General features: G+C 47.8%; 1 pseudogene; it reads right to left on the bottom strand.

The window, feature by feature from the left end:
• Positions 1 to 6035: 6035 nt before the first annotated feature.
• Positions 6036 to 6887, bottom strand: LOC124022430 (annotated as a pseudogene).
• Between the last annotated feature and the right edge of the window lie 1196 nt (positions 6888 to 8083).

Here is an 8083-nt window from a genome sequence, read left to right as displayed (position 1 = left end):
CCTGTCCCACTAATGGTCTCAACAACATAGTCATGTCCTGTCCCACTAATGGACTCTCAACAACATAGTCATGTCCTGTCCCACTAATGGTCTCTCAACAACATAGTCATGTCCTGTCCCACTAATGGTCTCAACAACATAGTCATGTCCTGTCCCACTAATGGACTCTCAACAACATAGTCATGTCCTGTCCCACTAATGGTCTCAACAACATAGTCATGTCCTGTCCCACTAATGGTCTCAACAACATAGTCATGTCCTGTCCCACTAATGGACTCAACAACATAGTCATGTCCTGTCCCACTAATGGTCTCAACAACATAGTCATGTCCTGTCCCACTAATGGTCTCAACAACATAGTCATGTCCTGTCCCACTAATGCGCTCTCAACAACATAGGTCAGACATGTCCTGCAGCAGGTGATCACTCACTACAGTGATCAGACAGTTTAGCTTCATAGAGGAATGTATAATTGTAGTAATTTTTACAGGTCCCAACACAGTACAGTCTAAAGTGCTTTCTAGCTAATGTTCTGTTAGCATAACAGGTCCCAACACGTACAGTCTAAAGTGCTTTCTAGCTAATGTTCTGTTAGCATAACAGGTCCCAACACGTACAGTCTAAAGTGCTTTCTAGCTAATGTTCTGTTAGCATAACAGGTCCCAACACAGTACAGTCTAAAGTGCTTTCTAGCTAATGTTCTGTTAGCATAGCAGGTCCCAACACAGTACAGTCTAAAGTGCTTTCTAGCTAATGTTCTGTTAGCATAACAGGTCCCAACACAGTACATTCTAAAGTGCTTTCTAGCTAATGTTCTGTTAGCATAACAGGTCCCAACACGTACAGTCTAAAGTGCTTTCTAGCTAATGTTCTGTTAGCATAAGAGGTTCTGCTACGGAGTAGTTAAACATTATCTGACACTAGCTAATGTTCTGTTAGCATTACTACAATTATACATTCCTCTATGAACGTTACAACATCAGACAGCTGACGCTAGCTAGCTAATGTAACAGTATACTTTTAAACCGTCCCCTCGCCCATACCCGGGCGCGAACCAGGGACCTTCTGCACACATCAACAACAGTCACCCTCGAAGCATCGTTACCCATCGCTCCACAAAAGCCGCGGCCCTTGCAGAGCAAGGGGAAACACTACTTCAAGGTCTCAGAGCAAGTGACGTAACCGATTGAAACGCTATTTAGCGCACACCGCTAACTAAGCTAGCCGTTTCACATCCGTTACACTAACGTTACATCAGACAGCTGACGCTAGCTAGCTAACGTTACAACGTCAGACAGCTAACGCTAGCTAGCTAATGTTACAACGTCAGACAGCTGACGCTAGCTAGCTAACGTTACAACGTCAGACAGCTGACGCTAGCTAGCTAACGTTACAACGTCAGACAGCTGACGCTAGCTAGCTAACGTTACAACGTCAGACAGCTGACGCTAGCTAGCTAACGTTACAACGTCAGACAGCTGACGCTAGCTAGCTAACGTTACAACGTCAGACAGCTGACGCTAGCTAGCTAACGTTACAACGTCAGACAGCTGACGCTAGCTAGCTAACGTTACAACGTCAGACAGCTGACGCTAGCTAGCTAACGTTACAACGTCAGACAGCTGACGCTAGCTAGCTGACGTTCCATCAGACAGCTGACGTTCCATCAGACAACTGACGTTCCATCAGACAGCTGACGTTCCATCAGACAGCTGACGCTAGCTAGCTAACGTTCCAACAGACAGCTGACGCTAGCTAGCTAACGTTCCAACAGACAGCTGACGCTAGCTAGCTGACGTTCCAACAGACAGCTGACGCTAGCTAGCTAACGTTACAACACAGCTGACGCTAGCTAGCTAACGTTACAACACAGCTGACGCTAGCTAGCTAACGTTACAACAGACAACTAACGTTCCAGCAGACAGCTGACGTTCCATCAGACAGCTGGCGTTACAACAGACAGCTGGCGTTACAACAGACAGCTGGCGTTCCATCAGACAGCTGACGTTACATCAGACAGCTGCGTTACATCACAGCTGACGCTAGCTAGCTAACGTTCCAACAGACAGCTGGCGTTCCAACAGACAGCTGGCGTTACAACAGACAGCTGACGTTCCATCAGACAGCTGGCGTTCCATCAGACAGCTGGCGTTCCATTAGACAGCTGGCGTTCCAACAGACAGCTGGCGTTCCATCAGACAGCTGGCGTTCCATCAGACAGCTGGCGTTCCAACAGACAGCTGACGTTCCATCAGACAGCTGGCGTTCCAACAGACAGCTGGCGTTCCATCAGACAGCTGGCGTTCCAACAGACAGCTGGCGTTCCATCAGACAGCTGGCGTTCCATCAGACAGCTGGCGTTCCATCAGACAGCTGGCGTTCCATCAGACAGCTGGCGTTCCAACAGACAGCTGACGTTCCAACAGACAGCTGGCGTTCCAACAGACAGCTGACGCTAGCTAGCTAACGTTACAACACAGCTAACGTTCCATCAGACAGCTGACGCTAGCTAGCTAACGTTACAACACAGCTAACGTTCCATCAGACAGCTGACGTTCCATCAGACAGCTGACGCTAGCTAGCTAACGTTACAACACAGCTAACGTTCCACCAGACAGCTGACGTCCCATCAGACAGCTGACGCTAGCTAGCTAACGTTACAACACAGCTAACGTTCCATCAGACAGCTGCGTTCCATCAGACAGCTGACGTTCCATCAGACAGCTGACGCTCCAACAGACAGCTGACGCTAGCTAGCTAACGTTACAACACAGCTGGCGTTCCATCAGACAGCTGACGTTCCATCAGACAGCTGGCGTTCCATCAGACAGCTGGCGTTCCAACAGACAGCTGACGTTCCAACAGACAGCTGGCGTTCCAACAGACAGCTGGCGTTCCAACAGACAGCTGGCGTTCCATCAGACAGCTGGCGTTCCATCAGACAGCTGCGTTCCATCAGACAGCTGGCGTTCCATCAGACAGCTGGCGTTCCAACAGACAGCTGGCGTTCCAACAGACAGCTGGCGTTCCAACAGACAGCTGACGCTAGCTAGCTAACGTTACAACACAGCTAACGTTCCATCAGACAGCTGACGCTAGCTAGCTAACGTTACAACACAGCTAACGTTCCATCAGACAGCTGACGTTCCATCAGACAGCTGACGCTAGCTAGCTAACGTTACAACACAGCTAACGTTCCATCAGACAGCTGACGCTAGCTAGCTAACGTTACAACACAGCTAACGTTCCATCAGACAGCTGGCGTTCCATCAGACAGCTGACGCTAGCTAGCTAACGTTACAACACAGCTAACGTTCCATCAGACAGCTGACGCTAGCTAGCTAACGTTACAACACAGCTAACGTTCCATCAGACAGCTGGCGTTCCATCAGACAGCTGACGCTAGCTAGCTAACGTTACAACACAGCTAACGTTCCATCAGACAGCTGGCGTTCCATCAGACAGCTGACGCTAGCTAGCTAACGTTACAACACAGCTAACGTTCCATCAGACAGCTGACGTTCCATCAGACAGCTGACGCTAGCTAGCTAACGTTACAACACAGCTAACGTTCCATCAGACAGCTGACGTTCCATCAGACAGCTGACGCTAGCTAGCTAACGTTACAACACAGCTAACGTTCCATCAGACAGCTGGCGTTCCATCAGACAGCTGACGCTAGCTAGCTAACGTTACAACACAGCTAACGTTCCATCAGACAGCTGACGTTCCATCAGACAGCTGACGCTCCATCAGACAGCTGACGCTAGCTAGCTAACGTTACAACACAGCTAACGTTCCATCAGACAGCTGACGTTCCATCAGACAGCTGACGCTAGCTAGCTAACGTTACAACACAGCTAACGTTCCATCAGACAGCTGACGCTCCATCAGACAGCTGACGCTAGCTAGCTAACGTTACAACACAGCTAACGTTCCATCAGACAGCTGACGTTCCATCAGACAGCTGACGCTCCATCAGACAGCTGACGCTAGCTAGCTAACGTTACAACACAGCTAACGTTCCATCAGACAGCTGACGTTCCATCAGACAGCTGACGCTAGCTAGCTAACGTTACAACACAGCTAACGTTCCATCAGACAGCTGACGCTCCATCAGACAGCTGACGCTAGCTAGCTAACGTTACAACACAGCTAACGTTCCATCAGACAGCTGACGCTCCATCAGACAGCTGACGCTAGCTAGCTAACGTTACAACACAGCTAACGTTCCATCAGACAGCTGACGTTCCATCAGACAGCTGACGCTAGCTAGCTAACGTTACAACACAGCTAACGTTCCATCAGACAGCTGACGCTAGCTAGCTAACGTTACAACACAGCTAACGTTCCATCAGACAGCTGACGCTAGCTAGCTAACGTTACAACACAGCTAACGTTCCATCAGACAGCTGACGTTCCATCAGACAGCTGACGCTCCATCAGACAGCTGACGCTAGCCGACATTAGTAACCTAACCAATTCGCTATAGTATTAACTGGTATACGACTCCTTGCCATTCCTCGAGTTATAACACAGTTGCTTACTAGACCCTGGCAATTTGTGTGAAACGTTAACTAATGTTCTCTCTCTACAGTATTGGGTTTCATTTTCAGGTTGAGAGAATGAGGTGAAAAATGGAGGCCTTGCTTGTTAAATAGGTGGATTCAGGGATCAGGTGTAGCTGGGCTTAAGATGGATGCCTCTATAGAGGTGAAAGAAACCACCCGTTCCCTCCTCTCTGCTGCTGACACATCGTAGAACACATGTCCACAGGCAGGAAGTGTACAATGTAATAATGTGTGGCCCAAAGACATTGTTTTAGTGTTGAACTTGACCGTAACACTGGAGTGTTGTAATTCAGTGTAGCCTTGTGCACTTGATCCATGTCTACTATAGTGGCCACTATAACAGGGCAGAAATATAATGACTGTTTCATTCAATTTATACTTTAACATGTTTTTCTCTCCCCCAAGTGCAATATTTAGATGTGTGGTCACAAGCGTTCTATTATAAAGGCTGTCATGGTAACAAGCGTTCTATTATAAAGGCTGTCATGGTAACAAGCGTTCTATTATAAAGGCTGTCATGGTCACAAGCGTTCTATTATAAAGGCTGTCGTGGTCACAAGCGTTCTATTATAAAGGCTGTCATGGTCACAAGCGTTCTATTATAAAGGCTGTCATGGTCACAAGCGTTCTATTATAAAGGCTGTCATGGTAACGAGCGTTCTATTATAAAGGCTGTCATGGTAACAAGCGTTCTATTATAAAGGCTGTCACGGTCACAAGCGTTCTATTATAAAGGCTGTCACGGTCACAAGCGTTCTATTATAAAGGCTGTCATGGTAACAAGCGTTCTATTATAAAGGCTGTCGTGGTCACAAGCGTTCTATTATAAATGCTGTCGTGGTAACAAGCGTTCTATTATAAAGGCTGTCGTGGTAACAAGCGTTCTATTATAAAGGCTGTCGTGGTCACAAGCGTTCTATTATAAAGGCTGTCGTGGTCACAAGCGTTCTATTATAAAGGCTGTCGTGGTCACAAGCGTTCTATTATAAAGGCTGTCGTGGTCACAAGCGTTCTATTATAAAGGCTGTCGTGGTAACAAGCGTTCTATTATAAAGGCTGTCGTGGTAACAAGCGTTCTATTATAAAGGCTGTCATGGTCACAAGCGTTCTATTATAAATGCTGTCGTGGTAACAAGCGTTCTATTATAAAGGCTGTCGTGGTAACAAGCGTTCTATTATAAAGGCTGTCGTGGTCACAAGCGTTCTATTATAAAGGCTGTCGTGGTCACAAGCGTTCTATTATAAAGGCTGTCATGGTAACAAGCGTTCTATTATAAAGGCTGTCGTGGTAACAAGCGTTCTATTATAAAGGCTGTCATGGTAACAAGCATTCTATTATAAAGGCTGTCATGGTAACTGCAATATTAGTGTATTGTTTTTTTTCTCGAGACTTGAGTGTCATTTGCAGTAAAGTTTAGTCAACAAATAACATTGGATTGTTTTCACACACAGGGACTGATCATGTAGATGATATTCTGTTGTTTAATTAGTTAAAACCTGCACTTCCCCCTAGCAGGGATTTATTACATGTTTCAGTGCAACAACAACGTGTCTCCTTTTAGGGCCCTCAGCAGTTCACATCTCTGGACAGTAAAAACAACAGTACCAAGTCAACATATCTAAAAAGCTATCCTGTGTAGCAGCCTATCTATCCTCTAGCCAGGTCCCAGACCTGCTGCTGTCATAACAAGGAGTGGCATGATGGCACCCAGGCTACAGATCTTTCAGTGGATCTCTGTCCTCCCTGTCGATGTACACCAAGCCATGGTCTCCGTAGGCGTCGTAGTTCTCATAGAAGTTGTGTTTGAGCCAGGCAGGCTGGTAGGAGGTGGTGCTGTAGAAGAAGGCCTCCATCATGCTGCCTGGGCTCCTCTCTCTCCCTCCACCTTCCAGTCCTCCAACTCTATCTGAACGGAGGTGCGTTGGTACATGGTGGGGCAGCCCTCGAAGGCGTCTAGGAAGCTCAGCATGGTGTCATCCACCCTGTACACCTCCCCTTGGATCCTGTGGCCCTCCCGGGACGGTTCAGCAGGTACGGGATGTTGTACTTCCCAGCGATCACCAGAGGGTATCCATCTACGGTGCGGGCGTGACCACAGAACTCTGCCTTCCCGTTCCCTGGTCCGGCAGCATCCTGAAGTAGTTGGGCTGACCCTTCTTCAGAGTCCCATAGACAAAGATATAACTCATCTGGACCGGAGGGACGTAGATCTGGAAACAGGACAGAACACTTAGTTGTCTCACAGTTAACTGGACAACCTGCAGTCGATACACCCATTTCTGCACCGGAGGCTGCTGAATGGAGAAGGGACTCATAGTAATGGCTGGAACGGAGGGATGGAATGGGAACTAAACACATGAAAACCACGCGATTCGATACCATTCCGTTTCAGCTGTTACTATGAGCCCGTTCTCCCCAGTGAAGGAGCCACCAACCCTCCTGTGATGTGTACCTATTGATTCTTGAAGAATATACTGGAACTTATGAATGTTTCATTTCCCATTCCGTTTCAGCCGTTTCAGTAATGTATGTGTTGGGAATGGATAGAGAACTGGCTGTATGGAAAGTTACTGAGTCAGACAAGAGGAAGGATAGAGAACTGGCTGTATGGAAAGTTACTGAGTCAGACAAGGGGAAGGGTGGATAGAGAACTGGCTGTATGGAAAGTTACTGAGTCAGACAAGGGGTGGATAGAGAACTGGCTGTATGGAAAGTTACTGAGTCAGACAAGGGGTGGATAGAGAACTGGCTGTATGGAAAGTTACTGAGTCAGACAAGGGGTGGATAGAGAACTGGCTGTATGGAAAGTTACTGAGTCAGACAAGAGGAAGGATAGAGAACTGGCTGTATGGAAAGTTACTGAGTCAGACAAGGTGGATAGAGAACTGGCTATATGGAAAGTTACTGAGTCAGACAAGGGGTGGATAGACCCTCTCTCACACAGAGGGGCCCACCACAACAACCCTCCTACTACAGTCCTCTCTCACACAGAGGGGCCCACCCCAACGATCCCCCTACCACAGTCCTATCTCACACAGAGGGGCCCACCCCAACGATCCCCCTACCACAGTCCTATCTCACAGAGGGGCCCACCCCAACGATCCCCCTACCACAGTCCTATCTCACACAGAGGGGCCCACCCCAACGATCCCCTACCACAGTCCTATCTCACACAGAGGGGCCCACCCCAACGACCCTCCTACTACAGTCCTATCTCACAGAGGGGCCCCTACAAGGGATTTCCAGCATCAGACAGGGTGTGACTTATAAAACCTTTTTTTTACCAAGGCAAGTCAGTTAAGAACAAATTCTTATTTTCAATGACGGCCTACAATTCAGTTCCTCCCTCGCAACAGAGATGCATTGTGTTAGGAGTTGACCCGTAGGACAGAGATGCATTGTGTTAGGAGTTGACCCGTAGGACAGAGATGCATTGTGTTAGGAGTTGACCCGTAGGACAGAGATGCATTGTGTTAGGAGTTGACCCGTAGGACAGAGATGCATTGTGTTA

The sequence above is a fragment of the Oncorhynchus gorbuscha genome, unplaced genomic scaffold, assembly GCF_021184085.1.
Source record: "Oncorhynchus gorbuscha isolate QuinsamMale2020 ecotype Even-year unplaced genomic scaffold, OgorEven_v1.0 Un_scaffold_1383, whole genome shotgun sequence".
NCBI classification, from domain to species: domain Eukaryota; kingdom Metazoa; phylum Chordata; class Actinopteri; order Salmoniformes; family Salmonidae; genus Oncorhynchus; species Oncorhynchus gorbuscha.
The sequence above is the reverse complement of the archived record's forward strand: the minus strand, read 5'-3'. Positions and strand labels throughout refer to the sequence as shown.